Source organism: Perca flavescens, chromosome 14 (assembly GCF_004354835.1).
Source record: "Perca flavescens isolate YP-PL-M2 chromosome 14, PFLA_1.0, whole genome shotgun sequence".
Taxonomy (NCBI): Eukaryota; Metazoa; Chordata; class Actinopteri; order Perciformes; family Percidae; genus Perca; species Perca flavescens.
This window is the reverse complement of record NC_041344.1, coordinates 17,541,898-17,566,188: the sequence shown is the minus strand read 5'-3', so window position 1 is coordinate 17,566,188 and position 24,291 is coordinate 17,541,898. Positions and strand designations below refer to the sequence as shown.

Below are 24,291 nucleotides of genomic sequence, written 5' to 3'. Positions count from 1 at the left end.
TTTTAATTCCAGCAGTTTGTTTGGTTTAGCTAACAACATATAACCACTATTATGCACTCTGCAATGATTTTGTACATTCTTCTTGAGCCATACCATACAGCCTCTGCTGTTGGGAGACAAGCTCAGGGCCATGCAGGTGAACATTTCACTTGTGGATTACCTGACCTGCAGGCTACAGTTTACAGTTCCTTTCCCCCTTGCTCTGCGAAATGTATCAGTGGACAAAATAAGAAGAATACAGAGGCCTGGTGGAGGACTTTGTTGGGTGGTGCAGACTGAACCATCTGCTGCTGAACCAGCAAGATGAAGGAGCTAATTGTGGACTTCTGCTTACTCACTTACAGTGGCGTTGTCTGTCTTGGTGCACTAAGCTTTGACTCAAACTACTGTATAGAAGACTCTTACTCAACACAATAACTTAACAAACACACTATCCAGCAGCTCAGCTTTATAATTACTTCATCTGTCTCTTTTCTAACCAAGCAGAATGAACCTCTACAATACATTTTTTAAATTATTTAACATTAATGCTAAGTGTACATTCATTCCTGTTTTTTATAAACATAATACAATATTGTCTTTTCAGCTGTATGCTTAAAGGCCTACTGCTTCTGTGATAGTAACAGCAATGACAATGTACAATAGTGTTCAAAACACCTGCAAACATTTAGGGATGTCCTGTTGATTCCCATTCAGCTGTTCCCCTTACCTAAAATATTGCACAGTACCCCATACCCCTTTTCTGTCTTCTTTCTCTTTCCTATTTGTATCTCTGCTCTTGTCCTTCCTCTCTTTGTCTCTGTCTAATATGTTGTTCTGCTACCCCTCCACCTCTCTATCTTCATCCTTATGCCCTTAACCTCTTCTCTCACCTCTCCCTCTGTCCGTCCAGAGCCTCAGCCCTCTCCAGACCGTAGCATATTCAACATTTCTGCTAGCCCATAAAGATATGGTAAAATATGGAAGCCTGCAGGGACTCAAAGGGCAAATCTACAATCAGAAACAGCAGCTGGGGGTGGGGCGGACGGTTGGTGTGACCGTGGGGGTTTACAGCCAAACATACATGGCAACGTTCATAAGAGCTAGGAGGAGGGGGGAGGATGCTGCAAGACATGGCAACCCTCAGACAACAATCTTTACATTTCTGGTTAAATCGCATGCCTGAGCAACACTGGAAGATTGCAGAAGGCAGTTACGGCTCTGCTGCACCTTTTTCACAATTCCATATGATTTGTCATCTCAAGAGCCAAAGCTCACTCCATATTTCATGGCAGTAAGTAGGAAGGGCGTTCAGTGAAGAAGAGGCATTCCAGGTCACAGAGGAGGATTCAAAAGCAGCAGCAAATTTAGAGAGAATGTGCCCAAATTATTGTTTTTTTTTCCCGTCTTTAGGAACATTTTGGGAAATGCTTCTTGTGACATAGGTGACTAATTACACATTATATCTTGTTTGTTTGATTTTTGTTTGGTTGACTTTTGTTTGTTGAAAAAAACCAAGTGTAACAACATCAAGTTGTGTCAAAACCAAGCTTGTTACATTACATTCCAGCTCACGCTCAACCTACGCTGCTTGACCCACTATTTTCAACTACTATCACCTGTTGTTTGCCAGTGAAGACAACAAACATAGTTATGCACTGCAGAGGTCTCTTTCAAATCAAGACTGGAGCCAAAAACTGCGTAATCACACAGCTACATCTCCCTTCTCTACAACCTGCTTGCTATATTCAACAGCTTCATGAACCAGAGGGCCAAATCATGTATAATAAATATATAACACGGTAGAATATTTATTTATAAGGCGGCGGTGGCTGCCACAGTGCTTCTGGAATCAGTTAATGGGAGCAGCTCAGTGTGTCCCGAGGGAGCGCTGAAAACCAAATGAACCAACTGAATGTGCATCAGAGCACCAAACGGGACGCCTGCTGGTGGCGGAAAATCTGCTGTCAGTCACACACGCACGTTACACACACTCTGGAGTTTAGACACACAAATACAGCGAGAAATGGACGCGCACAGAGTCATCCGAATAGAGATGAACCAATTAGCAGGCGACAGACAATCAGCGTGACAGAGAGAGACGGAGGGAGAAAAAAGGAGTGAGCCAACTACATTAAAGCACTCCGTGTGCAGGCGGCTGCAGAGAGAGAAATGCAACTGAGACACCTTCACACTCTGACACTTTCTAGGAAGCCCATGTGGCCAGAGGCAAATCCATTCTGACACAGTGGGTGGATAACGTGGCGAGATGTGTGGCGCAGACTTAGGTGACACTCACTGATATTATTCACAGAGTGACAGAGGAGGAAAAGTCAGTGGAAGACACAAAGAGAGCAGGTCAGATGGATGGATGGGTTAACTAAACATCAATCTTTGACACAGGAGGCTGCTGATGATCATGATCATTCCCCAACCTTTAACAAGTGCACTTATTATTGCAGTACCTTCTTAAACCCAAACCATGGTGTGTTTATAACCCTAACCAAGTCCTTTATGTTACTAAACCTAACCAAACTATAACCATAGCGGTGTCAGATCAGAAAAGGATTATACGTGTCAATATGAAGGACTGGTTGCTTTCTCCACTCATTCATTTTGCCTTTAAATCGGTATTCCCTTTACCCACTTGTATGTACACCACCACTCAGCACATACAGACACACGTTTGAACTCAAACCCAACACACACACTCTTCCAGAGTACCCTCAAAAATCAAGAGCCATTACGCCTGTAAATTTCCTCTCTATGCCCCTGACCGCAAACTCATATTAGGCCATTAGCAAAGCCCTGGACACTTAACACATGCTGCACAACACACACACACTCCACACTGCTCTGACCCCTCGAGTGCTGCAGATGGTGATTTTTCTTGTTGATATCACCCTGGGTGAAATGTGCACTGCAAAATATGACATCATGTAATAGTGATTATGACTTGTCTTTCTTGCTCGGTTACTTAAGAACTTCCTGATTGTCTATCAGCGGCATATCAATTATTGTTGCCATCAGAGTAGACAGGACGTTGCCCGGTGTAAATGGCAAGGATTTTTCTACAGAGGAAGTCAATCAAAGGAAAACGGACATGGTGTCTTTAAATAGATGCTGAGTGAAGAAAACACCTCTTGATCTTTGCAACATGCCATCCTCTCTATCAGCTGTCCTGCCTGTCTTTCTCGGCTGTTTACTATCCAACAAAGCGTAAATATAATGACAATCAGGTTTTAAAAAGAGCACAACGACTTTGTGTGATTGTTGCTTCTGAAGATTAAGGGGAGATAAGCAACCAGTTTACTGTCGGATGACACAACAAGTAGCATTGAAATCATCTCTTTTGGAGGAATTAACAGTGTGAACAGAGCCAGAGAAGAGATTGCAGATTTTGTCACTAAGCTGCTTGGGCACAAAAATGACATCTGCAATCCTCTCACTTCCTCCGACAAATTTGTTGTGTAAGGTTTCCTGGAAATCTCCAATAGAGAGGAGTTTGGAAAATGCACACATTGGACACTTTTATGTACACAACTTTAGGTACTCAGGATACAGAGCTGAGGGCCACAGGATGATGCATTAAGGTGAATACCGTTCATCACATGAGCATTCAATTCCCACTTTCAACTCCAACAGGAGTCCACTCAAGGTTAAAGAGTCCATCAGGATGTGTGTTTGTGAGGGGGTGAAGTTCGACCGGGGGCAAGCTCTGGTGTGAGGACAGTTGCCAATTGTATTCCAGTGAGAAGTCTAAAAATATCCTAAACACACACACACACACACACACACACACACACACACACACACACACACACACACACACACACACACACACACACACACACACACACACACACACACACACACACACACACACACACACACACACACACACACACACACACACACACACACACACACCTTCCCAGGCAAATAAGCTGGGAAACAGAGGATAGAGAGAGGGATTCCCGTGAGGAATCAGTGGAATGTAAACAGGCCACCCACACACAGACACACACAGACACACACAGACACACACAGACACACACAGAGACACACACACACACACAGAGTCCTTCATCAGAGGCTGTGAGACAACGGCCTCATCTGGATAAAGATGCCCCAGAGAATGTGGTTTGTTGGGATTGTCCTCTTGGTTTACCCCCTGTCCTCGCACCATCCTCAAAAGAGCCCCATGAGAATTTACAATAATGCAGCTGCATGCTGGGAAATCTGTCACCTTTCAGCCTTTTGTTTTCTACTAAATGTCCTGTGTACAAAATCTTAAAGAATTATGGGTAAAAAGCATTTAAAGCTAAACCAGGGGTACTAAGATTTTATGAAAAAGTCAGTGTGTGTGCTCAGACACGTCATTCAGTGGAAGTTCACTTACCCAAGATGCACTGCAGCTTTGAGGGGCAGTGTGGTGGTCAGTGGCATGAATTTTACATGGTGCTTTTATAATGCACGCTAAGTTGCCAAACCCCTGTTGTCTTTAACACTTTCTCAGCCATATGACGCCATTGTTGTGTTATTAGGCCTATGGCCCACATAACCAGCTGCTCTAGAAATCACTTTCTGGGTCGCTGGGGGATTACTGTATAGCCAAGGCCAGAGCAGCACACACTCCTAGGGGCACAAATGGGTCAAACAATGCCTCATTTTAAAAGCAGCACAAACAGCCAGCAGTAACCTTGAACCCTCGGTCCTTAGAGATCAGAAATCCACAAGGAGCCTCTTTGCACTTGATTAGTAGGAGCAGGTCTAGACAAGCGAAAGTTAGCGGCAGCTAATTTCCTGTGTTTTGACTTCTCTCGGCCTTGTTGTGTGGTTAGCCTTTCCCCTTAGCAAGGCAGATTTAGCCTTCCTTCTGCATGTAGCTACCGCAGCTATTGTTCTGCTGACAGGCCACTAATAAACAGTTGGTTGCACCCTATGTTCCTGTGGCTAAACTAGCCACAACTTCTGCAAATACAGGCCCCTCAGAGTATGAAGCCTTTGAAAATGGGGATTCCCATTGTTTAAAGTTGGCAGATTCTTTCTTTAGCAGTGAGAAAAAAAAATTGTGTTCATTTCACCTTTCAAGTCCTTTTACAGTGTGTTTTGTTTTCAACAATTGGCCATGTTGTTTTGAAAAAAAAAAATACATCTGAGGAAATATAAAAGCCACAAAAGATCACACTATTTTTTTGAAAGCAAGAAGGAAAAATAGAACAGCAACAACAACTTTCTATGACTAGAAGGTTTATGCCGTTATTCCAAACAATCTTTCTTGACTGCTGCGTATGAAATATCGCTTAGCTTCAAAAGCACCTTCCCCATTCATCCAATAACTTCATTAATTAAAAGGAGATAATAGAGAGACAGCCAACATGATAAAACAACATACTTTAGAGCCCTTTCAAGTGAAGACCCGTCAAGGTAAAGAAAGTTGTGACAGATTTAGTCCAGAAAGCTCCCCCCTCATCCTCTAAGATTTCTACAGGAAATGAAAAAGATCAAGTGGAAGTGAAGTAGAAGAAGAGATTAATTGACTGCTAAAGCACAACAAGCTGCTGAGAAACTCAATTTAGCCCCCTGAGGAAAATCTCAACACCTTTGGGAGGCTAAAATCTCTCGTAATAGAAAGTTATTGACCGGAGATCTTTAGCTGATGTTTGACACACATACTACAGTCCTAACTGAACACAGAGGCACTTCTTATTCCCCTCAGAGTCTAGTCCTATAAATAATTGATCAACACGTCGAGCAGATGATCCATATTATGATTCAATAATGAGTTCCATAGCCTGACCCTGGGATTTCTTGAGTGGAGCATCACATTTTGTAACATTTTGAGCCACAGCTTGGACAGGATGTGTGAAAAGGTGTCATACGTGACATATGTTACAACCTGGAATCAAACCCGCAACACACGTGGTATCCATTAGTGCACTGACCCACAAAGAGGAGCTGCTGACAGTGCAGCCAGGATTATAGTCTTTCCGTATTTGAATGCAGCTTCATGGTACTAAAATGACAGGAGGATCGATTTGGACACGTCTGTGCCATTCGCAGGTAGTTATTCGTCTGTCCATCCAGTTTTTTCACAAATAACCAGTGCTCAAACAGCAAGTCCACTGACAGAAAACCCCCCAGTGACACTTTTTCTGTCAGTTGGTGTTTGTAGGTGATCATGCCATACTAAGTCCTACTCAGTAAGTCATATAGTTACATGTCGAGCTGAAATGATTGGTCGATTAGTCGACTGACAGAAGTTTAACTGGAAACAATTTTCACAGCTGTCTATTTATGTCTATTCTTAAGCAAAAATGCCAAAGGTGTAAATCTGGTTACAGCTTCTCAAATGGAGATTTGTGCTGGTTGTCATCGTCTTCTATGATAGCAGATTGAATGTTGGACTGTCGGTCAGACAAGACAAGAAGCCATTACCTTGAAATCTGTGAAAACACTATGGGCGTTTTTTGCTATTTTCTGACCGTTAATAGAACAAACAAGAGTCGTTTGATTGAGAAAATAACTGAAAACATTTTATTTTGTTTTTGCAGCCCTAGTAACATGATGCTTGGTAGGATGCATGCCAGCCCAATCAATATACTACTTTTTAAGTCATATTAAAATTGCCAAATAGGTATACAAACGTTTGTTGAACACTCCTCAAATGTGATGATTTTGCTTTTCGATGCTTAATATCGTTATGCATTCACTGTCATTATGTATTATTAATCAAAAAAGTAAATGAATAAATAATTAAGTTAGTTGTAACATCCATCAGTTTGTCCATCCACAACAGATTTATCCTATCATGTGAGAGAGTGAGTGTGTAACGACGCATCTGTGCCAAAGTGCGTGTGTTGTATGACAAACACCCGGGGATCAAGAAAAGCTTGTTAACATCCCTCCGATATTCGGAGGTCGGACATCCTCCCCAGGTCTTGTTATCGCTTGGCACTAAAGCAGCGTGTCCCAATAATAGGCTGTAAAAATGACAATGCATAACGGTGCCCTCAGAGACACTCAGGGCTGCCTCGCTGGATTCAAAACAGCTTTGAAGTGTGGCGTAAGAGCGCATGAGAGATGACACATTCACACAAAGAAAACACAGACACATCGATTATCCCCGATGACTGGCTGGCTTTGTACATCACTGGAGTGTGTCTGGGGTGTGTGTTTGGTCTTATGACAAGTTAATGCAAATGTTACTGAGATGGTATAGAGCAGAAGGGATGGTTGTGAGGGTGAGAAGTCATGCTCAATGTCTACTTTAGCAATACAATAATCCTATAATGGTTCTATTGTAACCGTGCAGTAATCCTTTAGTTACTAGGCTAGAAACATCTGTTTACCCTTCATCTTCATACGCTTTCACTCCATCATTTGTCACTTACATGCTGCAGTTTAAGGGAACAATATCTGTGTAAAGGAAGTAATCTATGTTAACCTTCTTTGCAGAGCTCGGCTAAAAAATGGCCATTATCCTATTCATTGAGAGAGAGAGAGAGAGAGAGAGAGAGAGAGAGAAAAAAACAGATTTTGAATTTACTAAAGAAGTATTTTGCATTCACTGGTGTGATATGACTTCATTTGCAGGAAGTTGCAGGTAGACTGTGACTAAAGCAGTACCAGCTGCTGTGAATGCCACAGTAGCGAGTCACTGGCGGGAACTGAGTGATGAACATATAGAACACACAGTCTCACTCACTCTTTAACACACACGCACACACACACACAAACGTAGAAGGAAAACTGTTCATTGGTTGTAATTCTCCCATAATCCTTTACTCTGCAAAATGACACAGCTGGCAGACATATCTTCTTTACTGGCACCTCTCTCTCTCTCTCTCTCTCTCTCTCTCTCTCTCTCTCTCTCTCTCTCTCTCTCTCTCTCTCTCTCTCTATCTTAAAACAACATCCATCCCAATGGCGCATCATGATTATTTATGCAATAGTAATAATAAATGAGACAGTGTATTAAAAGGCTTTAATCGACTGTAGTGTACAAACGCACACATTCATCACCATGACGACTTGATAATTGGAAACAAACTCCATTCACCATGTGTGATTTGTCATCTACTAATTGTGACAGAATAAAAAGCACTGTGTTTGTTAGGACTGGAGGAGGAAGATGAAACAGCGTGCTTGCTTCCTGTTTACAAGGACAAAACACAGAACTGTTTATGCAGAGGTTTTATTGAACAGACAAATATTCACAAGCACACAAACTTAGCTTCTTAATCCCCAAACTGTTTGGTATTAGACTTGTCTGTATAAACCTCCTGACTCAGAAAAAAAAAAAATGTACCTATTCAGAAAAGGTAAAATAAATTCACAGGCTTCTCCAGGTACAACATAAGGGGGAGGATACTGAGGAAAAGAGAGCATGAAATCAGGATACAGAGCACCCACATGCCTAGCTGGCACTTTGGTGATGCCAGACTGTCCATCCATCCCCTAGAAACCCTGTAACCCAGGGCGACAGGGCCTTGACGATGCACAGACAGAAAAGAACTCCGTGGTTCTACATTTGCTTGTTGCCAAGAGGCTGATAATGCAGACTCACACACAGAGTTAGGCACTCACAGGCATACAAACACTTGTGCATGCGTAAGAACACAATACAAAGACATGGACAAACACATATTCATGGTGGTACATGCATGCTGTCATACCCGCACACAATCACAAAATGGAAAGAATGACAGACAATGTCAAGCGCAAGCCTGTATGCACTTTGTATTCATACACAAACCTCTGTGCTATTTTCCAAGAGATTGAGTTACTGAGACAGTCAATATGCTACCTCTCATTGAGAAAAGAGAAATCAATGCTGTTACACTATCCACGCAATTCAGAAAGACTGCTGAGGGTCAATCGACAAACAAAAGCCAAAAGACAGAGCATGAAGTGTAACAAAGTAGAGACACACTTCTGTCACCTTGTTGAGGCGTGTGACGTCCAAATCAATTTATGAACCTCACCCCAATATTTGTGGTAGAGCTTCACAAAGGGAGAAGCAGATTGTGTGTTTCCGGCAGCGTGCAATACTGACTTGGATTCAACAGTACTGTGATCTGCTTCCGTGCAAATCCTTGTTGATTGAATCTGTGCATGCTCGGCTGACAATGTCAAATTCATGAAGCGCAAGCGGGCTAACTCTGCTCCAACAGATGAGCGGGCTATATGCTAACTTACAACCATCAGTGGATGCAAGATGACAGCGCAGAAAACAAGTGCTAAAAAATCTCAGAGCCAACCGGCAGCGCAGACATCAGAGCAAATGGGATGTGAAGTTTCTGGAACAGTGATGTTATTGTTGGGAGAGCACCACAGGGGGCTTTAGGTTACAATCTCTGCATAGTTTCTATTTTCTGAAAGAATACCAAAAAAAAGTACTCATCTGCACAAAATTGCCAGCTATTGTGTTTCAATGGTGGAAAAATCACACTTTCTCCAGAAGTTTCCCAGCACGTTTCTGCAGAGGCAAAACAGCTGGGTATGAGTCTGTCTGTCTGGCTGTAGAGTTTGTGTTGCTTAAGCTAGCTATTATAGTATTAAGTCTGTGAGTATTGTGTGTGTAACAGGCCATGCAGAGTCATTAGCAGTGTTGCTTTCAGTGTACAGCATGCTTAATGAGAGGGCACGGCCACGCTGTCTGAGTGATTAGTTACTGTGAAGGCTGAAGGCCAACACTGATCTGTGCGTACGTGCACAAGGCAGGGGGTTTGTACACTTGTATTTTTGAAGGGAAAGAGAGGAAGATCTATTAGTGTGTGAAAAACAGATAGACGGCAGAGGCACAAAAATTCCAGATTTATTTTAAAATCACCTCATCTTAAGTTTATGTACATGTCATAAGAAACCCCCTTTAACATTGTGTAAATTGCTAAAATGCAACATTTACTGGAAGTCAAAAGCACTGAGAGCTGAAAACTAACCCGCAGATACAGAGCCAGAGATCTGTATTCAAAAGCCAAACCCTACTAGCTTTGTTTTTTTATGAGGCATTGTTTGGCTGAGAGGAGCCTAAAAATAACCTTCATAACATGGTTGAATAGAAGCTAATCCCCCAGCCTCATTTGTTGCTCTGAGTCAGGCTTTTAATTTACCGCTTTACGACCGGGTGTGTGTTTATTGCCACCAGTCTGTGCATATGTGTGTGTGCGCTTCATTACGAGGAAAGGCAAAAGGTGCTCGGGTGGGGATGGGAGAAGAGAAAACTGACAAATAATATACAGTGAGAGCTGCTGTGGAATTCCCCCAGCCTGCGTCTCTCCTGCCTCAGCACTGCAGCAGCCACTGCAGCCAGGGACTGAATAGGTTCTAGTTATTGTGAGATAAAAAACAGCTCCATCATATCATTTTTTTATTGCTCCTGACAATTTGAGAGAGAACAGTTCTTTGAACATTAATTTAAATCAAACAGCAAAGCACAAAGTAACAAGAGAAACACCTAAAAGCAGTTTATTAGCTTATATTAACAACAAATCTTTTTGGTCCAAGTCAACCAGGATAATCTCCAGAATACCTTTTAGTGCAGGTAGTAACTCAGTTACTAACTAATCTAACTTAATTAGCTGATTCATCAATTAGTTGTACAACAGAGAAGAATCTGTAACTACTTCAGGTTCCTGCTTCTCAAATGTGATGATTTGATGCTTTTCTTGGTCATATACTGTATATTTAAAATTAACAGCAGCATTAGCAGGTGAACAGCTTTAAGCTAAATGCAAACGTCAGTGTGCTAAAATGCTCACAATGACAATGCTAGCATGCTGATGTTTAGCAGGTGTAATGTCTACCATGGTCACCATCTTAGTTAAGCATGTTAGCATGCAAACACTTTCTAATTAAGACTAAACACACAGAACAGCTGATGGAATTTAGTTTTACCATGTATTTAGTCATAAACCAAAGTATTGGACAAACTGACATTTTGACCTGATGATGCACTGGTTGAAAAGTCAGGAGAGGTTTTTTACAATTCATCCTCAAGAGGACATCAATGTTAGCACCAAATTTTAGGGCAATTTATCCAATCGTTCAAGACATTTCCCAAAAAGGAGGCCCGTAAGTTTGGAAAATCTTACATCTGAGTGCTAATAATGTTATGTCTGTTATGTCTAGGGAATCAGCATCAAGTAGGGCTGATTACAACTTGGATTTCCTGCTGTCACTGCCTAGTCTGTCTGAGAGTTGCCATTGGCTCATTTTCCCAAATTCCTCCTCTCCGTTTCTTTCCCTACCCTCCACTTCATTCTTACATTCCCCTGGATTCATTTCTTAATGATCATATCCAATCCTCCACCTAAAGTAGAGCCTTTATACAGTTCAGCTGTTATCAACTCACATTCTCTAAGGATGGCCTCATGTTGGAATGTGTTACGTCTCCCCTACGAACAAAGAATGTTTGCAGTTCATTATAAAACAAAGTGTCCGGGAGAGTTAAAGCCCTGCATTACACATTAGTAATCTATCCCATGGTTCATTCTAAACTGTAAACTTGAAAGAATACACTGGAAAGCACTTTTCTTACTTCAGTTTACTACACAGGGTTCCACTTTTTTTCTCATCTCCCTTGCCTTTTCCTCTCCTATTTTCTCTTTCCATGCTCTCTTCATGTCTCCCCGCTCCTCTTTTCATCTTTACCCCTCCCTTTTAATCCTCCATTTTCTTTAACTTTTCTTTCCTCCCATCATTTCCCCTCCTCAGTGCCTCAGTATTCATAGAAAGCTCAGGGGCCTGGCTCCAGTTCAAAACCTTTTTATGTCGCTGTTCACTGCAGCGCAGCAGAGAACCCTGCTGTGGTTGGTCTCTCTCGTTTTTCAAGCTCACATATCTCTCTTTTAAAACTGTCCATCCCTCTCTCCCTCTCTGGCACTATAGGATCACTTCCTTTGCCAGAAGCTGGATGGTAAACAACTTCCATCTTCCCCTCCCTCTTTTTCTTCCTTTTGGTCAAAACTCACACTCCTGCTATCTGAAGAAAAGGTGCAGCTTTTCCTATTGCAACTTAAACGTTTAAGCTTTGTAGGCATTTTTCAAACGTGCTAATCTCTAGGCCTAGTGTGTACTCTTCTCTTCACAGCCTCACTGGGCTGTGTAAAAAAAAATAAAAAATACAAGGATAGAAGGATTCAGAGATAAACATTTGACGGCTTATTACACGGCTACTCATACAGAGGTTACCTACTGAAAACGCCTGCGTGCCGTTCGGGACAGTTAACTTTACCGCTGAGGAGCACCACTCTCCGACGAAAGCCGGAGTGAGCTAACCATGGAACTAATGGCGTTTTTCCATTACATGGTACCTGCTCGACTCGCCTCAACTCTACTTGCCTTTTTTGGTTTTCCATTATGAAAAAAAGTACCTGGTACCTGCCAACAGGTACTTTTTTTAGTATCACCTCCGTCGAGGTCCCAAGCAAGCTGAAGAGATACCAAAAGGTGATTGGTCGGAGAGAATCCTCACTAATCACTGAGTCATCATTGCTAGCGACAGACGGGGGTGTCCTGAACAAACCCGCTGTTTTTTAAATAGTTTAGCCAGCAGTGTTTTCTTTTTGTTTGTTTTTTTGCTGCCTCCAGCTTCTTTTGGAACAAAATTTGTCTTCTGGCTGTGGCAACAACAACACACCTTCGACGTTCTATGTGTGTGTCGCGTTAGGTCACGGCAGTTTCCTGCGGCGGCGCTATGACGACCAGCCGCGCTCGCCTCACGCATGAGGCGGTACTAAATCTGCAACGCGGGCGAGCCGAGTAGAGCTGCTACTAACAGTGGGTAAGCGCCATAACTAATGCTTTGTTTGCACTGTTTGCCCTCTCTCTCCATTTCTGATCTGTTGATCTTAACACTGCATGACCACAAACGTTGATTTAAAAACAAATTATTTGATTTAAAAATGGTCTACCTGAGTCTATGATCAGAACTCCGTCCATGACAACGGTCTGTTATACTTAGCAATGATCTGTTTTACAGAAAAAACAGACCATAGAATGCCGTGATTGACCAATCAGAATGAAGTATTCCACAATAAGTTCTAACAAATGGCTTTACTAATTGTTAATAGATTATTTACTAAAGCTTTATAGAAAATATTAAGAGCGACTTTAGGGTTGCCAGGCTGTGAAAGATCCCTGTGCATGACTGCATCATATGACCACTTACCTTCTGAAAAGATCAGGGCATTTGGAGACAAATCCTTTTATCAACAACTTATTAGGCATTCATTAATGGATTCCAAACATTTATAACTACATTATTACCAAATAAAAGGGATAAACTCCGGCAAAAAGAATTTTTCACAACCCCAAATTAGTTTTTTTTAATGCCTTTTAACTTATAACTCATTATGAAAGCCATTAGTTAAAATATGTGAACCCCTTGCACAGGGTAAGCCGAAAAGACAAATCACAGCAATCATTCAAGGCATTATTTTGGTATTTGAGGCAAAGGACACATTTCAGTTAGTACAAAAAAAAGGATTTTGGTGATGGGCAGCATGGAGGGAAACTGATAGCAGAGTGAACATGCTCAACCCTCTAACTTTTCATGAGGGAATCTAACAAAAACATCAGGGACCAACTGTATAGGAACTGAAAAGCCCCTAACTTCGCTCAACAATCAAGTATTTGTTCTTCCACTTGGCTCAAACATCTTTTCCCCAATTCTATTTACTCACTCATTCAGAACTCTCTCTGTTTGTAGCTCTCTTTTCTTCCTCCTTCCTTTACGTTTTGACATTGCCATTGTCTACTCCTGGATAGTGAAGCATATTTACCAGCAGCCATCGTAGGCAAACAACCAGCCTATTCAAAGAGCTCAGCAGCGGCAGAGATGGAGAAAGGGAGGAGGATGATGGAGCGATGGGAAACAGAGTAAATTCCCTGGATGACTTTGTGATATCATTTAGCAATCCTCTCATTTTAGAGAAAACACAACATGTGTAAACAGCCCTAATGGATATAATTGCATCCTTCTCAAGCTTTCTTACAATTCTCATGTTGCAAATTGTTGCATTTAGACTCACACAAACATACACGCTGTCTGTCTCGCTCTCTCTTATCCTCCCACATACACACACATATCCCGCTCTCTGGTGACATACAGTAATGCCCTATAGTCCATTAACAAATACTGTCCCTGCAGTAAACAGTCATTTCCAATCAGCCTAAAGGCTACTCTCTGGAGAAAATGGATACAACTAGATGCTCAATTTCTCTCTATCAGCCAGATAATAGCTTCAAATAAAGGTACACTCTGAGCTCAGACAGAAATCTAAACGGATTACTTCTTTTATTGCTAATGTTAAAGTGTGGGAAGACAGATCACTGAAAAGACTAAAAAATAGAAAGTTACTTTATTTTCTTGTTTCATAATCGTTGGCAGAAAAAGCAGGAAAAGTTCAACAAAATGACAAATCATTGCAGGGCTCCAGACTGCAAACAAATGGTTGCATTTTGCGTTGCATTTTTGAATGTTGAAAGTCTTTTGAATTAGCTGTGTGAACGTATTGTCCTGTTAGCTAATGAGCTTGCTAACTGACAGCAAGCAGTTAGCAAGCTTGTTAGCACAGAAATCATTTTTCCCTCTTAAACCCTTTTATTAAATGAAATTGTGTACAATCCTGAGAACAGGATTCCAGGGGCCAGTAAACAGACCAGTACAAAGAAAATAGAAAGACGCTCAGGAAGCTACTATGACTAGCACTAGCATGTTCCCTCTAGCTAATGTGTTAGCAGTTAACTCGCTAGCTACAGAAGTTCACCAACAATCCACTAGTATCTACATCAAGCTTCTAAAAGCCCATATTTTACGGTTTCTCTTTCTGGTGTGGCTCAGCGCTAGTCTGGCTATCACCAGACCAAGCTCAATCTTTTAAGATTGAACATTATTCTGGGGAGTCTGCTCTGTATTTTCTACTGCACAAGAGGCGTGATCAACGGGCATAGTTCAAATGACTTTGTACGTAATTGGATAGTCCTTAAACCAATATCAAACCAACAATCCAGGTGACGTACTTTGCAACAACGAGGTTTGAGCTGAGCTCCATTCTTTTGGCCACCAGCAGGGCTAGCTGTTAAATTAGGCTTTTACCAACAAGCTGGTCGGTAGTAAGGCAAACACATCCTTCTTTTATAGGAATTCCAGGGCAAGTTTCTGTTCCGTTTTCAGAGAAAATTTGCCTTTGAAATCTTTTAAAACAGCATAGACAGCGGCATCAACGGGTTGCTGCACTTCGGTGGCCGCCATGTTGAATGTAAACAAAAAGTTTAAAAGCAGATTTGTAACAGAAGCAGGATAGAAAAATGTACAGGTTTCCAGCCTGAGCTGCAGGGCAAAATCAAATCGCCGGCAGATTGGACTGGGTTTACCCAGTCTAGCTCAGCGCCCTTTGTGCTGAACCAATTAGTCAAGTAACAGATTAATCAATTAATTGTTCCTCTGTTTCATATCATTATAAATTGAATATATTTTTGAGTTAAAATAATGTAATGAAAACTAATTATTAGTTGCAGCCTTACTGTGAATGGAATATAACAAAGAAATACTCAATCTCATGCAATCATGTATTTATATCAGAGTAAGTTTGATTCTGGCCCCTCGGCTTTAACTGTGCATCGCCCCTTCCCCTCAAGACTCACTTCTCTAAACTCTAACCAACCAAAAGAAGACCAAACTAAACTTAAACACCAATATTTGACTCTGGAGAGCTCTGTTTCATTCACTGCGCTGCCTTTCAAGCTTTTCTTTTCTCACCTGTCTGTTGTTCACCTTCTTTCACCAGCATTACTACACTGATGAATGCAAAATGCTTGGGGAAAACAGCTCAAAAAGGCTGGCTGGTGTACTTTCTGCCTTGTACTATTGCATTTTATCAGAGTGCACACATAGCAGAGCATGTGCCCACATCTTGTTTGTCTAACAGCTTATATTAATAAGCTGGTGCCTGTTAAGATAACAGGGGCATTTCCTATTACGAGCAGAGAAAAGGGAGGTACGCTGTGTGTGTGTGTGTGTGTGTGTGTGTGTGTGTGTGTGTGTGTGTGTGTGTGTGTGTGTGTGTGTGTGTGTGTGTGTGTGTGCCCCGACTGCCTCTGCTCAAGATCAATGCCAGTGGCAAGGATGCAGTAAAAAAAGACAGTAGAAAGAAAGAAAGTAAGGAAGAGAGGAGCTGGTAAGACAGTGTGAGGGGAAAGGGTGGAGCAGGGATGGGTGATAAATAAAGAGGAATGGAAAGGAGAGAAATAAAGGGGGAATGTGAATAAGTGAAACACGGTTAAAGGAGGATTGGAATGTGAGGCAAGATGAAGATGGGCTGACAGGTAGAGAAAGAATAAAAGGATGTGCGAGGAGTTCAAAAATAAGGAGACATTATGGGATAAACCAAGGAACAGGGCCAAAGGGACAAAGAAAGTGGGGAAAAAGTGGGCAAATGACAGACGCAGATAGAGAGAGAGGTGTAAAATGGTGTCAGCCAGCCTGAGGTCCTTGGTGATGGATGGAAGCCAATCCATGGCCGTCCCATCCTTCATCTGACAGAGACAGAGCAAGCAACCATCCGGTAGTGCACAAAACCTCCCTACACTATCACCTGATACATATATGTGCCTAACCGCTCTGTCCAATTTATATGGAACAGCATTTACACGTAAACAACATGGAACACGCGCTTCACTGCATGCATGTTAGACAAATGCTAAACACACACAAAGACCAACCCAACAATCATCTCTTTGTCTTTTCATGGCGTCCCCAATGACCCTCATCAGCTCCAGTTATAAACGGTCCATGAACAGATATTCTATTTCTCTCCAAACACATGATGTCAAACACCTGACCGCATAAACACATGATGACCGTATTAACATTGATAGAACACTGAGTTACTGTCTTGTGCTTTTCTCACGTTACAAAAACAAAAATGTGCAAGAAGAGATTAGTTCTTGCTTGCTGTCTCCACAAAATTGTTTTTGACGGCAAAGATGCCTGAGGAAAACAAAGACAGAGATGCAGGCATACAAGGACAAAGGCTTGCTCGTGTATGCAGAAAGCCACACAGGTGAGTCCAACAGAAAGGTAGACGGAAAACAGAACACGGAACAGATCTTACACAAAGAAACTGATATTTTTCTCAAAAAGACAAAACACGAGAGGGCTGCACAGAATACAAATAAGGCTCAGTACATGCGTAAGTGTGTTTATGTGTGAGCTTAATGTGCATCTATGAGTGTGTGTGTGTGTGTGTGTGTGTGTGTGTGTGTGTGTGTGTGTGTGTGTGTGTACCCTCCCTGCAGTGCTTTAGCCAGCAGAGTGTGAGATGAGGATCCTCCCCCCAGGTGACACTTTAGCATCCCACCCCTGCAGTGTGTGTGTGTGTGTGTGTGTGTGTGTGTGTGTGTGTGTGGGTCTGCTGCACTTTACACCAAGGAGAAGCGACAGTCTATACACACCCTGTTAACTCACCCATGTCTACTGTCCATCACCTCACCTCACCCCACCCCTCCATGCTCTCTGCATGCTGCTGATCATTTGGCTGCTGTAAGATCACAGCTCCTTCATACACGGCACGTGCAAACCACATTTCAGGCTCTTAAAAAGGTGTTACATGTGTGTCGCATATCAAAAATGAAACCGGACTTCTGCTGAAGCTTCTGTTACAGAGAGGATGTTGCTACTTGCCCCTCCCAGTCCTTGGCATCACTCCATTTGTAGGCAGTCCAACACCAGAGCCTGACATGGACCTGGAATCAGCAGAACTTGTGGGCACGCTTTCTTGCTGGGAGTTAGACGATAATATCGATACCACAATGTAAGGAAAATATGAAACTACAGCCTGAAGCCAGTTAGCCTAGCTTAGCGTATAGACTGGAAACTGCGGTAAACAACAAGCCTGGCTCTTAGCATGCTTTAGAGATGCTGCACTGATTTTGTTACCTTGTAGAATTTTGCTTCCTTTTGTTGCCTTATCTGGACAGAGCCAGGCTAGCTGTTTCCCCCGGCTTCCAGCCTTTGTGCTAAGCTAAGCTAACTGTCTCCTGGCTGTAGCTTTATATTTAGAATACAATCATGAGAGTGGTACCAATCCTCTCATCTTACAAAAAACTATTAATTTAAGCATGTCTATTCTTGATCTTGGAAATAGTAGATTGATAGAACAATCCCAACTCAAGAGTTACTCACTAGCTTTTTATGTCAAGCTCCATCTTCATGACAATCAAACTCTGAATGGAGCTTTAATCTTTTCCTACACAAGAAGGCAATGACAGTGTACCAGAATGCAAGTCATCTCAAATTCCTCAACCCTCTCTCACTCTCTCTCTCAGTTTTAACACCAGGTGAATACATAACAACTTGTGTTATGCACAATCCTGAGAAGAGGGGCTCTGATTTCCCGTTAGAGCTTCCCTGAGGCAATCTCAGTTAATCGCATCCGCAGTGTTTACTTGCCTTAAACACGCCTCTCTCTCTCTCTCTCTCTCTCTCTCTCTCTCTCTCTCTCTCTCTCTCTCTCTCTCTCTCTCTCTCTCTCTCTCTCTCTCTCTCTCTCTCTCTCTCTCTCTCTCTCTCAGCAGCACAGAGGTGAGGTCTGTCTCTGTGCTGTGGAGTTACACAAACTGCAGAATAGTCAAACACAAGCTGAACACCCTGTTATCCTTGAGAAAATTGCTAAGGGCCGCATTGATTTGATGACAGTGGGGGTGTACTGTATGTTTGAAAGAGGTAAACAATCGTGTAACGTGTGGTAAGTGGAAACTGATGTGTAGGCAAGTGTGCCTGAAGTTGTGTCCAAGCTGTGTGTCCAAATAGGAGGGCTCAAATTTTTGTGTGAATAACCTGCACGTGTGTGTGTGTGTGTGTGTGTGTTTCCGGGCAGGATCAGGCAGGATTTCAAAAACTGTAGGTCAAGACAAACAAGTCTGGCGTTAACAATGTGAGAGGTGTTGCTCGCAAAGACTCACACACACACACGCGCGCGCACACACACACGTAAGATTCTTGAGCTTGGTATGCTTACATAATGAGGTCAGCTGTTTCTCAAAGGTGTTGTCTCTTGCCATTAATAAACATTAATTAACTAGTGTTATATTTAACATTATATCTGAGCAGAACATTGGGTGGTTTCCCTGCTTTGAATAAGCATTTCCTGATATTGCTGGGGTGTGAAAAAATGTGTCATCTATCTTTCTTTAGCTGGTTTTACTGTGGGAATTTGCATTTCTGAACCGAACGCAGCTCTAAACCTGTTGAAGATCCGTAAACTCTGTCAAGTGGATCATTTGAAGATTGTGTACTTGTGTCCCTTCAGAAGAAGAGACACTTTGGGTGCTGTAATAACTACCACAAATGGGATTTCAAAAATAATAACAAGTACCCCTTACGCCGTACAGAACAAATGAAAAATCAATCCTGCGAGGGTCGGGGAGAGCGAGAGGAGCACCAGCAGTAACCCGAATGACGCACTGGAGATCAATATGCCTTTTGTATTATTAGAATTGCTGTCTTATTTTTTATTCTCTTCATTTGTCATACCCGTAATGTAAGAGGTTTTTTTCCTACTTTCCTTTCCAATCTTTACAAGCAGATGAGACAAGACATTTTCAGCAACCGCCCCTAAATTGGCTGGATTGAATAAGAGCAAAGTTAATGACCATTTCTCCACCAGCAGCTAGTTCTCACATTCGTTCAAAAATGAAAGACCTCATAAAGAAATGGATAAATGTTCATTACTCCATGCAACTTTAAGGGCTGGATCTAAAAGATGCCAAATCACGCTAATCATGATCAAACCCTTAAATCATACACATAAATATTCACCACAGACTCGTTACGTTGCAGCTTGGTGAAGCCTTAAATTAAAAGCACTCTGAATATACTGCACAATATTGGCTTTTCTGCAGGGGTGGGAATGGACGTAACCCTAGGTCAGTTCATCCCATCAAGCTTCATATAATCTAACGTTAGTAAATCCAAAATTCATATTAGCCGCACAGGAAACACAAATGGGTGTGTTCCTTGACTGGTAGCAGCTAACAGCGGCATCCCTCAACCACAGCTTGTTGACTGCTGAATGGCCTGTTGAAGCGCTTCTTAAGCATTTCCTCTTTCTTAGCCAAAACCCCCACATGCATGTTAAAAACCCACACCTTCCTAAAGCTAAAAGTAACTTTAAGCTGAGCAATGCAAAAACTAAGCAGAGGCCAACTCATCCATGAAAGATTTACATATTAATATGTAATATGCAAACTATGTCAGTGACGTTATGGGGGATATTTAGACCACAGCAAACACCATAAAAACATAGAAATTCAATTCTGTAAAAATCCCATCCTGTCCAGCACAGCAGGAACTCCATTTGAAAGGGAAAACCATAACATCTGTTCCAGATCAATGAAAGAAAAAAGCCTCTTTCCGACAACAGAACATAACAGTATTTTCCATTTCCAGAATCCTGCTCAATCGGACGCAAACTGGACATTTAACAAACATTCTTTGGTAGTCACAGCAACAGCGCTTCCTACAGACTCAATCCTTGGCCTAAATTTCCCAAGGTGTGTGTCTCACAGATGGACAGGGGTGTCAAACAGGGCATGCAGGGTAATTGCAAAACCTGAGGTGCAGAGTCAAACACTCTACTGTTTGCCTACCAATGATGGGGATGGGGCTCTTGCTTGTTAAAGCCTAAGTGAGTGTGAAATGCATGTAGTCTGCCTAAAGACATCTTGACAGCCTATGATGAAACTCTACTTTCACAGCAGTCAGACACAGTGTGAATATTATATGTTATCCCTTCAGGAGCACGGCCTTCATGCCCAGTATAGCAGCATCTCTGTGTTCTCTATCAGTCTATACACATTATGACCAGTCATAATGAGTGCAGAATAACAGGCAGCGATTCAGTCCCTCCTGAATAGGGAACAGTTCTGTCATGCAAATAAAAAAAGTCATTTTAGCACAAGGTTCTATGACTCAAGGTTCTACATCAAGAATTGAGTCCAATTTAAATAGTTCTACTCTAAAATACTTCTTGAAAGCTTCTGACAAACACACAAGGTGGGAAATACACGTATTTACTTTCTTGCTCAGTTGGATGAGAGGATCAATGAGAAGCTGGAGCCAGGAGACGGTTTAAGCTTAGCATGAAAACTTAAAACTCACAAATGAACACTTTATATCTATATTGTTTAATCCTAGTTGTGGTTTTACCGGGAGTTAATTGCTGGACTGTTTATTGGCCAGAAGCGGTGACTTCCTGGAGTCTCTGCTGGTTGCTTGGCAACCCAAAGGTGAAAACAAAAAACACAACTTGTCGTTTTTACGCTTTGGGTTAATTAGAGCAAGTTAAAAAGCAGATTTTTTTTTACCTTTGATAAGCCCCAGCAAGTGTCCAGTCTTTATGCTAAGCTAAGCGGCTGTTGGCTCCAGCTTTCCATAGAACAGAAATAGTCTCTCTCTCCGTGAAAGCAGTAAATCCCAAAATGTTGAACGGTTCCTTTTACAAAATAATGTTGCTGCTTGATGATGAGGCAGACTCCGGGCCCTATCTGGTAACACGTAACATTAATAAACAAAACTCACCAACTAAATCATGAGTTTGGCTGTAATAAAACACAATATAAACACTTGAGCAGCGTTTTCATAGCTGGCTCAGTGTGGATGAGGCTAGAACCTCCTATCCAAGCTGGATGGGAAAATGTTTGGACAGCTTGAGTGTGATTCTTTCAATTAAGGGATGTGTGAACAAAATGCTACCCATATCAACCCAAAACAAACTCTTCTTGGACTTGGTGCAGTTTGCAGTAAAGTCCTGAGAGAACGCTCTCGGCCCTTTTGCTCCTCACTCATTTCCCTTCTTACGTGCAACAGCTGCACATACCCAGCCTTGTCTCCATCCAAATACCAGCATTAGCAGCATGCTATGAATATTCTGAAGTTAAAACTGTCACAAAGCATTTGCCCTGCTGTCCTCTTACATTTGCCGCCACACAGTCAATCGCTTATAGAGTGACAAAGATTTAGTTATACACAGACATGCAGTTCTGTCTCTTTGACATGTGTGTGCTGCTCTGCAAAAGCCTGCAAGCTACTGCTTTATAAACACAATACAATGACATGAAAACAAGGAAGGGTGAGCATTTTGGCATTTCTTTTTAGCATCATTTTGATCAATTTGTTTCCATGCTGGTCTGGACAGAGGGGTATTTCAAGAACTCTATACTCATTTTAGGCACAGTTACAGATTCAGGATTTAAAGCTCAACTGCTGCCAGTTTCAGCAGAGCAGTGGGTATTTATTCACCATGCTCCTATTAAAAGATGTCAGACCCATGCCAGTTTTTATTAATGGTTAGCCTAAAACATGAGGAAGTGCAGCAAAAGCAAAGGGAAGCTAAAACAAAGTGCAAATTGTGTTTGCTGAGGCGAATGTCAACTTCTGTGAAAGCCAGTCTGCTGCAGTGTAGATGGTCTGCCAACAGCTCCTATTCAACAACTGAACACATCAACACAGACTGAGGGAGGGGGTTTCTATTGGTGGCATTTGGCTCTGTGTGTGTGTGTGTGTGTGTGTGTGTGTCCCGAGGGGGGGGGTGATAAAAGAGAGAACCCTAGTAGAGCTGACAAGAGTGTGAATGTTCATGTATTTGGCAGGTGAGCAGAGAGGAATTTCAGATTCACAATTACAGAGAAAGACGGTTGTAGAACAGAGTGTGTGTGTGTGTGTGTGTGTGTGTGTGTGTGTGTGTGTGTGTGTGTGTGTGTGTGTGTGTGTGTCTCTGCTTCACCAAGCATCACATTCATGCACATACAGTATGTGTGTTTACTCATGTGTGCACGCCAGCTCTACGCTATAAGGAAGGAGAGGCCATGTACTTGTCAGTGCCAATGAGACAATATGTCTGAGGTTATCCACAGGGCTCAGCAACATCCACACACATGACCATACAGTGTAGGTATATATGTTTGTGTGTGTGTGTGTGTGTGTGTGAGTGTGTTTGTCTAAAACCAGTCAATCTGTCACTATGGGTGAAGTTGATTTGCATCTCAAAAACAAGTACAGACATATCTTGCTGTCATGAAGATTGAATAGTTTTCCAGTGCGCCTTCAAAAAAAAAACATGAAGAAGAATGCCAAACCACAACTGCTGTCACACACTGTAAACAAGGAGATACAGACAAGAAGGAGATAATAAAGACATTTGTATCTCACTACCCCTAATATAAGTCAATTAATATAATGTGAAAATTAAGATTAGTGCTCATGGAAATGTGAAAGTAGCACCAAGGTTATTGAATTATATTTCATTAAAAAAAAGATACTTCTTCATGCAGCAGCCAAGGAGATTGGAAAATGGACATGATGCTACAGGCTACTGCCAATATTTCCCAAATGAAGAACGCAGAGGAAAGAGAGATAGAGAGAGAGAGAGAGAGAGAGAGAGAGAGAGAGAGAGAGAGAGAGAGAGAGAGACAACTGCTCCCAAAATATTCAAGTATCACGCAGCATCAACATTCCCGGCAGTATGAACAGGACACGAAATATTTTGGTGTAAGGCAACAAGTCTCTGTTCCAGCTTCGCTGTCACTGCTACTCACATTTGGTTTCACTGCGAGCAACGAGTCTGCCGCAGTCACAACTACAGCACACTCTCTGTTTAGTTTCCCAATGCGTCCTCCACACACACACACACTCATCCATTCTCAGGCCAGCTGCAGCAGTGATATAAAAAATAAACAACCGCAGGAACACAACACAACTTTTACACAGAGGTGTGAAGATAGGAAACAAGCGCTTACCAGAGAAAGAGGACTATCTGCAATCAGCGGCTGGTTGAACAGAAAAGTGTCTGGATTTGTTTGATGCGCGTATATCCTTCGTCTAAAGCTTCCGGTGCTGCATTAAAGAGATGAGAGAGTGAAGTAGTCTGAGGAGGATACTACACACAGACAGCTATGCGACTTGTTCTTCAACCTGCGCACATTTCTGGACGTGAGAGACACGGAGCTGTTCATTTCAGTCTGCTCCGCTCTGAGCTCCGCCGGGCAGCAGCAGGGCGCTGGTGGGAGGAGTGCTAGGGAGCTGCCGCGGCGCGAAGCTCCATGGGAAATGTATTTCACGAGTACTAAAGCTTGACTGGCTTTGGGTAGTTGTCACTTTTTGCATTGTAAATGATGTCCGTACACACGTAGGCCTACTGTATAATAATTTTATATGGTATCATATACAAAATAATAATAATGGTAAACTTAATATTGTATTTGAATGCATCTATATTAAATACAATAATGTGTAGGTGAATAGTT

At 42.1% G+C, this 24,291-nt stretch overlaps 1 protein-coding gene across 4 annotated transcripts in view; it reads right to left on the bottom strand.

Annotated features, from left to right (window-relative positions):
* Nucleotides 1–24,041, bottom strand: part of pag1 (phosphoprotein membrane anchor with glycosphingolipid microdomains 1) — a 50,687-nt gene extending 26,646 nt beyond the window's left edge. For 3 of the 4 annotated variants that reach the window (XM_028598034.1, XM_028598033.1, XM_028598035.1), the window contains exon 1: nucleotides 23,785–24,036. The gene's annotated coding sequence lies outside the window, so the exon portion shown is untranslated. Of the gene's footprint in view, nucleotides 1–23,784 lie in introns of all 4 variants that reach the window. The other variant, XM_028598036.1, reaches the window with a different exon arrangement.
* Nucleotides 24,042–24,291: the final 250 nt, after the last annotated feature.